This window comes from Zingiber officinale, chromosome 11B (assembly GCF_018446385.1).
Source record: "Zingiber officinale cultivar Zhangliang chromosome 11B, Zo_v1.1, whole genome shotgun sequence".
In the NCBI taxonomy this organism is placed as follows: Eukaryota; Viridiplantae; Streptophyta; class Magnoliopsida; order Zingiberales; family Zingiberaceae; genus Zingiber; species Zingiber officinale.
This window is the reverse complement of record NC_056007.1, coordinates 40590715-40597221: the sequence shown is the minus strand read 5'-3', so window position 1 is coordinate 40597221 and position 6507 is coordinate 40590715. Positions and strand designations below refer to the sequence as shown.

Genomic DNA, 6507 nt, shown 5'->3' with positions numbered 1-6507 from the left:
AAAATTATATTTATTATGTTATGATATTTTAATCTGCACATTTCTAAATATTATATTATTGTATGTTTCAGGAGTTCCTATTGACATATTGATCATCATCGTCGTGGTCATCGTCATCGTCATCATCATATGCTCATTATATCCAGGTATCAAAATTAGCTATATATAAATCACTACAAAAATTTTATCTTATTCATAAATAATCATATTCTATTGCATTTTACTTTCTGTAGGATTTTCTATTGTATGCAGATGTATAATTTGGAGTATTTTCTATCATGATATGTATTTAAATATCTGATTCTATAAATTTGAATTTATATATGGAAATTTGGATAGTTTAGTTTGTTTCTATTATTGTGATTTGTTTAGATTTTATTTGTTTTAGATGATTGTGATTGTTTTTATTTGTATTACTTTGTGTTGTATGGATGTTATAGTTTATTTATGTTTGTATGAATTGTATGAATTATTAGGATATATGAAATGTGTTTGTAGGTGTGAAAGTAATTGTTTGTATGTGTTTGTATGGATGTGATTGTTTGTATGTGTTTGTATATATGAAATGTCATCGTCTGTGATGATTTAGTGTATATATGGATTGTAAATAAGGTACAAAAAGAAATATAAATTTTTTCTTGTAATTTTTTTTTATTTTACCGACGGAATACCGACGGAATAAGCATTCCATTGGCAATTATAGTAATGGTTTACCGACGGAAGCTCTATTTCCGTCGGTAATCACCGACGGAAACCTTGTTTCCGTCGGTAACCTTGTTTCTGTCGGTAACCACAACTATCGGAAGCACTGTTTCTGGCATGATTTACCGACGGAAATATAAATTCCGTCGGTAACTTTTACTACGGAAATCCTAATTCCGTCGGTAATTACCGACGAAATATAAATTCCGTCGGTATATCTGTTTCCGATAAATTATCTTCCGACAACTAATTTTTCGTCGTAATTCCGTCACTAAGCAACTATACCGACAGAATTACGACGGAAAATTCCGTCGGTAAGCCCAGTTTTTTTTGTAGTGTATCAATTTTGAGAACCTTACCCACAAGAGAACCCATCCTTGTAAGAGCAAGAGAATTGTAATATTCCGTGGGTAACCCAGGAAACCGAATCCAAGCTATAACCTTGTTAATAACATCCACACTGGGATCAAAGTTTGGCGCCCATTGTCGCACCGTGAGATAATGACCCCCTATAATCCAAGGACCCCCCGTAAGCACATGAAGATAATATGACTTTTTATCAAACTTGAAAAGGAAGTAGTCATGGCTAAGATCCACCACCAACTATCTCCCTTCCAACTGCCACATCTGTTTAACCCTAGCAGATAAGGCTTGAAAACCCAGAGTTTTCCCAAGAAGCTTGACAATTAAGGCTTTCTGCCAAGGCTTCCGCATCTCCATTTTATCCTCCCGAGAGAAAGTAACCCGAGGCTCCTTAGAATCCTCAATGGCTTCATCATCAGACACACAATTATCAAATTGCATTTCATCATCCATATCTGAAGCTGACCAATCCGACCAGTTCGACGGATCATCTTTATCACCAGTCAACATATCCTTATAAGAAAAGGATGAACCAGAACCATTTTGCACTAGTTGCTGCCCTTCAGGATGAGAATCCGAACTCTCCAAAATCTCATCATCATTCCCACTACCAGTTCTCAACAATTAATTTTTCGTACGTTTTTGAATATCACTTTCATTCTCCGGATTAAGAGAACCATCCGCCGCCACTGGTTGACTCATGCTTGAAAGAACCCCAATTTGCTTTTTTCTTAAGATGACGTTGCTTTAAGATATACTGCATTTATATTTAGAAAGATATATTTGATTATAATATAATACTCTCTCGTTCGTGTCTCTGTTACAACACGGTGAAACTCAATGGTTGGAATGAAATCCAATAAGAAAAAAGAATAAGAAAAATGAGGCTGTACACCTAATTTTCCTGGGATTGTAGTTCAATCGGTCAGAGCACTGCCCTGTCAAGGCGGAAGCTGCGGGTTCGAGCCCCATCAATCCCGAACTAGGATCCGATGAATCGATCAATTCATCTCAGAATTTTCTGTAAAAAGAAAAGAAGAGACAAAGAGTAGGATCTAATTCCCAGCAGGAGGATCCTTCTTTCCTCTCGCCATCATCAAGAGTAGGCACCTCTTAAACTATGTGAAGGTTAGCAGGTCACTCGATGAGTTGAGACGTATATAGAGTCGCTGGTCATCGTCCATTCCGGGTAGTGGCACAACCATGAATTAAAGAATCTAACTCGATCATCCACCCAGAAAAATCTGTATACAAAACCCCTACCGAAAGCAAGTGGGATAAAGTGTTTGTTTCAAAGGTTCTGAAAGAAACCTTGTGCTCCAACTCCACCGGTAGATGACAAGCTTTCCCATAAACATACCTATATGGGGGCATGCCTATTGGTGTTTTGTAGGCTGTCCTATAGTCCCAAAGAGCATCATCCAACTTGAGACTCCATTTCTTCTTGGATTCACCACCTTTTCAAGGATGGACTTCACTTCTTTTCTTTGTTGGAGGTCTCGGCTTGTCCACTAGTTTGTGGATGGTATGGAGTTGAGGTTCTATGATGAACATGGTATTTCCTCATTAATGCATCAAAGACCTTGTTGCAAAAGTGTGTGCCTTTGTCACTAATGATTGCCTTGGGGACACCCTTCCTAGCAAAAAGACCCTTCAATAAATTCACAACAGTGTTAGCATCATCATTTCGGGTGGCTTTAGCTTCCACCCATTTAGAAAGATAATCAACAGCCAAGATAATGTAAACATTGTTGCAAGATGAAGGAAAAGGGCCCATGAAATCAATACCCCAAACATCAAAGACTGAACACACAAGAATGGACACTTGAGGCATTTCATTTCTTTGAGAAAGATTGCCCACTCTTTGACATCTATCACATACTTTGCAAAACAAGAATGCATCTCTGGCCACATTCAAGGACTTTCCTAGCTGTCCTTTTTGGTCCAAAGTGACCACCACATTCTAAAGAATGGCAAAAAGATAGGATAGATTGAATTTCATGATCCGGAATGCATCTTCTTACCACTTGGTCACTACAATGCTTATACAAGTATGGTTCACCCCAAATGTAGTACCTAGCATCATTAATGATTTAGTTTTTCTTAGCATGGCATAGGTCACTAGGGAACTTTCCACTCACTAAGTAATTGACAATATCAACATACCAAGGGAAAGTGGGAACCAAACTTGCAACTTCCTTGCAAGCTAAAAGTGAATGAGGTTCTGCAAGAATTGGTGGAGCTAGTGTGATGCTCTCGGGTCCTAAGGAGTAAAGCCACTAACCTAGGGAGCATAGAAGGATTTGGCACCAAAAAAGAAACCCTCAACACATTCGGGTGCCATGTTTTGTTCCTTCATGGGTGCACCCACCAAGTGGGAAAGAGCAAACAAGTGCTCATCCGGAAAGGAGTCATTGATGGGGGAGGACTCACTTTCCACTTGGAGCCTACGTTGATGATCGGCCACCAAGTTTTGTGCACCACTTTTGTCTTTGATCTCAAGGTTGAATTCTTGCAATAAAAGCATCCACCTAATAAGTCTAGGTTTGGTCTCTTTCTTAGCAAGTAGGTACTTAATGGCTGCATGATCAGAATACACAATCACTTTGGTACCTAACAAGTTAGACCTAAACTCAAAAAGGGCAAAGACAAATAGCTAAAAGCTCCTTTTCTGTTGTGGTGTAATTCCTTTGGGCTTCATTAAGAGTTTTGGACTCATCTTTCCTCCTCTTCGAGGATGATGGATCCGGGGAGGGGGGAAAGATGAGGCTATCTGGTAGATAAAGACAGATCAACATGTCCTTGCTTCGAATATCAGATAAGAAGAGATTCTGACGTCTGAGATTGCGTGCCTTGCCCGGTCCGTGACTAGGGGAGCAAGAAGAAAGTAGTTAGACCGAAGCTTACCGAAAGGCTAGTTTCCATACATAAGCATTTGCAGGTACCTCGAGGGACAAAGCACGGACTGAAAGATCCTCATCTGCGGCAATGTGAATTTGCCGATGGATTCCGAGTGACTAACTTACTTGACAGAAGACTGATCAGCTGACTTTGAAAATGGCTTGAGAGAGACGGATAGAGGGTGACAATGAATCCGAGGAAAATTCCTCGAATTAATTTTTTCCTTCTTTTTCAGAGCCCCAGGGAAGGTAGTGTTTCAATAGTTCCGAGTCAGCGGTTCAACGCTGCTTTTGCGTAAATTCCTTCCCTCTTTCGCCCAGTTCCTCGAGAATCTCAAAAATTATTTGACTTTGAATGCCTCACCTGTTCGCCTTTGGCTCAGCTCTTCGCCCCTTCCCTTACGTTCAGCACTTCGCCCCTTCCCTTACGTTCCTCTCCATCATTTATTCAGTCTTCGCTCTCCACGCCCCTCACTTTCTTTCAATCTCTCTGGCCCAAGTGCCGAGAAAGCGGAACAAATAAAAGAAGTTTACGCTGAGTGGAGCCGGATCGGACTCCTGACCCTTTCTAGGATTGTAAGTGGTTTTTTCAAGTTAGCTCTTATAAAACTGTAGATTCAGCTGGGGCATCCGCCTGAACGCGAACTGAGAAATAAGATGAGTTAGCCCTTGCCGCTTTCCATTCACTCTTTTTAAAGGGGTCATCTTTATTGCTACTGAACAGAATTTAAAGGAATTAACTCTTTGAACTCAGACAGTGAACACCTAAGACACTCATACGGGAATCTTAGTTTACCTCGTTCGTACTTCCCTCTTTAACCGGACAGAATACTATAAGGAAGCAATTCACAACGGGAAACTCAAAAAGCGTAGGGGGAACATATTCCACTCACTAAGCAAGCAGACGACACTCGTACGGGAATGGAATCCACGTCGCCAGCACCAGTCGTGAATTATTGACTTTTTGCGTGAGACTCTTTCTACGTGAAGAATCTTTGAGCACTTAGCAAGAGGTCCTTCATTAATTACCATACATTGACAACTCAGGCTGGCACACTTATCTTATGGTGCGTCGTTCAGGCTCTTCAGGATATAAAGAAATTCTATGAACGGTAAGAATGCATCTTTTATTTATTATCTTTGGATCCTCCGGAAAACTCATGTTAAGGATCCGCCCAAAGAAAGAGCAAGGCCATGAGTGCACATGGGCCCCTAGAAGCCGGTCAACGGTAAGTCTTCTTTAATATTTCTTTAATTGAGTCCCAGGAAGGTGGCTTAAGACATGCAACTAGAACAATGAAACTCTAGGATAAGAACTGAAGACGGGAGAAGGGCACCGGGATCAAGTCCACAGGGAACACTCAGAAGGGAAGCGAGAAAAAGAAAGGAGAAAAGTGACGTGCTCGAGTGAGAACTCAGATAGGTAAGGAGAAGGCAAGGGATCAAATAGGATATCAAAGAGAGGCTCGAGCGTGGGCCGAGTAGGAGATATCTGATATCTAGAGTAGTTCTCAATTGCCATGTTAGACTTGGAAAGAGGTATAGTATCATATGTGAGACCCGGAGCTAGCTGGCTAGCAAGCGTCAGAGTGAATCGCAACAAGTCGTAAATGTAATTGACTCGTTCCAGGTCTATTATCACATTGCGTTGCGTGTCCATTCACTCTACGCCCGTCGAGTTAAATTCAAATAGTTATTCCCGGATGAATATTAATTCAAATCATAAACTGGGGTATTACATGTATATGTTATTTTATAACTTACGAGGGTGGCTATATTATTACAATTTGAACTGACGCACCAAGTCATGTATCCACGGCGCCAAGTCGTGAATAACTAGTTATGAACTCCTACCCCACTCGTTCGTCGTTTCTATCGTTCGGAAAATGAAATAAATATAGTACCCAACTTTGAAGGAGTTTCCCTAACTTTGTTTGAAGGCGGAGTTCAAATAGTTTACAATCTTCACGTGTGGCACGGCCCGGGACAGATGACAACCCGTCGGCAGAGGATGAAGAGGCAAATGAACCTAGAAAAAACAAAAGAACTCAACTTCTCTCCCGAACCCGTACTTAGATCTAGCTCTTTCCCGAACCCATACTTAGAACTCTTGCTTGGGGATGAAACTTGCGGGATTAGAACTCTGCTTATGCTTGGGGGAAGTCAATTAGGTGGAGCGACAATACAAAGAGATTATGAGCCCTTCCTATCCTCTCAGTCGAGTGAGAAAGCGAACTATTAAGTATGAATTCCTCGTATCGGGTCACTGAACGGATACTCGTGAGCTAGCGGCGGGCTTCCCTACCTTCTTTGCACCTTAAGGAATTAACTCCAGCACCAGGCATTACCATACATGACAACTCTACTGTTCGTGAATGGCATTACTATTTGAATTTGAACTCTCAGCAAGGCCGACTGAGGGGCTAAAGCGTAAGCTATAGAGCTATAGATAGTGGATCTTTCTCTACCCAAAAGAAGACTTGCATTCTTATGATACTGAATTCTGACTATTCTGATCTCTATATATACTGAATTCTGAACT

General features: G+C 40.8%; 1 long non-coding RNA gene across 1 annotated transcript; it reads right to left on the bottom strand.

The window, feature by feature from the left end:
- Positions 1-2079: 2079 nt before the first annotated feature.
- On the bottom strand, positions 2080-4599 carry LOC122034728. Its single transcript, XR_006126769.1, has 2 exons — positions 4011-4599; positions 2080-3933 (listed from the first exon to the last, which is right to left on the bottom strand). It is a non-coding gene; the product is annotated as an uncharacterized LOC122034728 (long non-coding RNA).
- Between the last annotated feature and the right edge of the window lie 1908 nt (positions 4600-6507).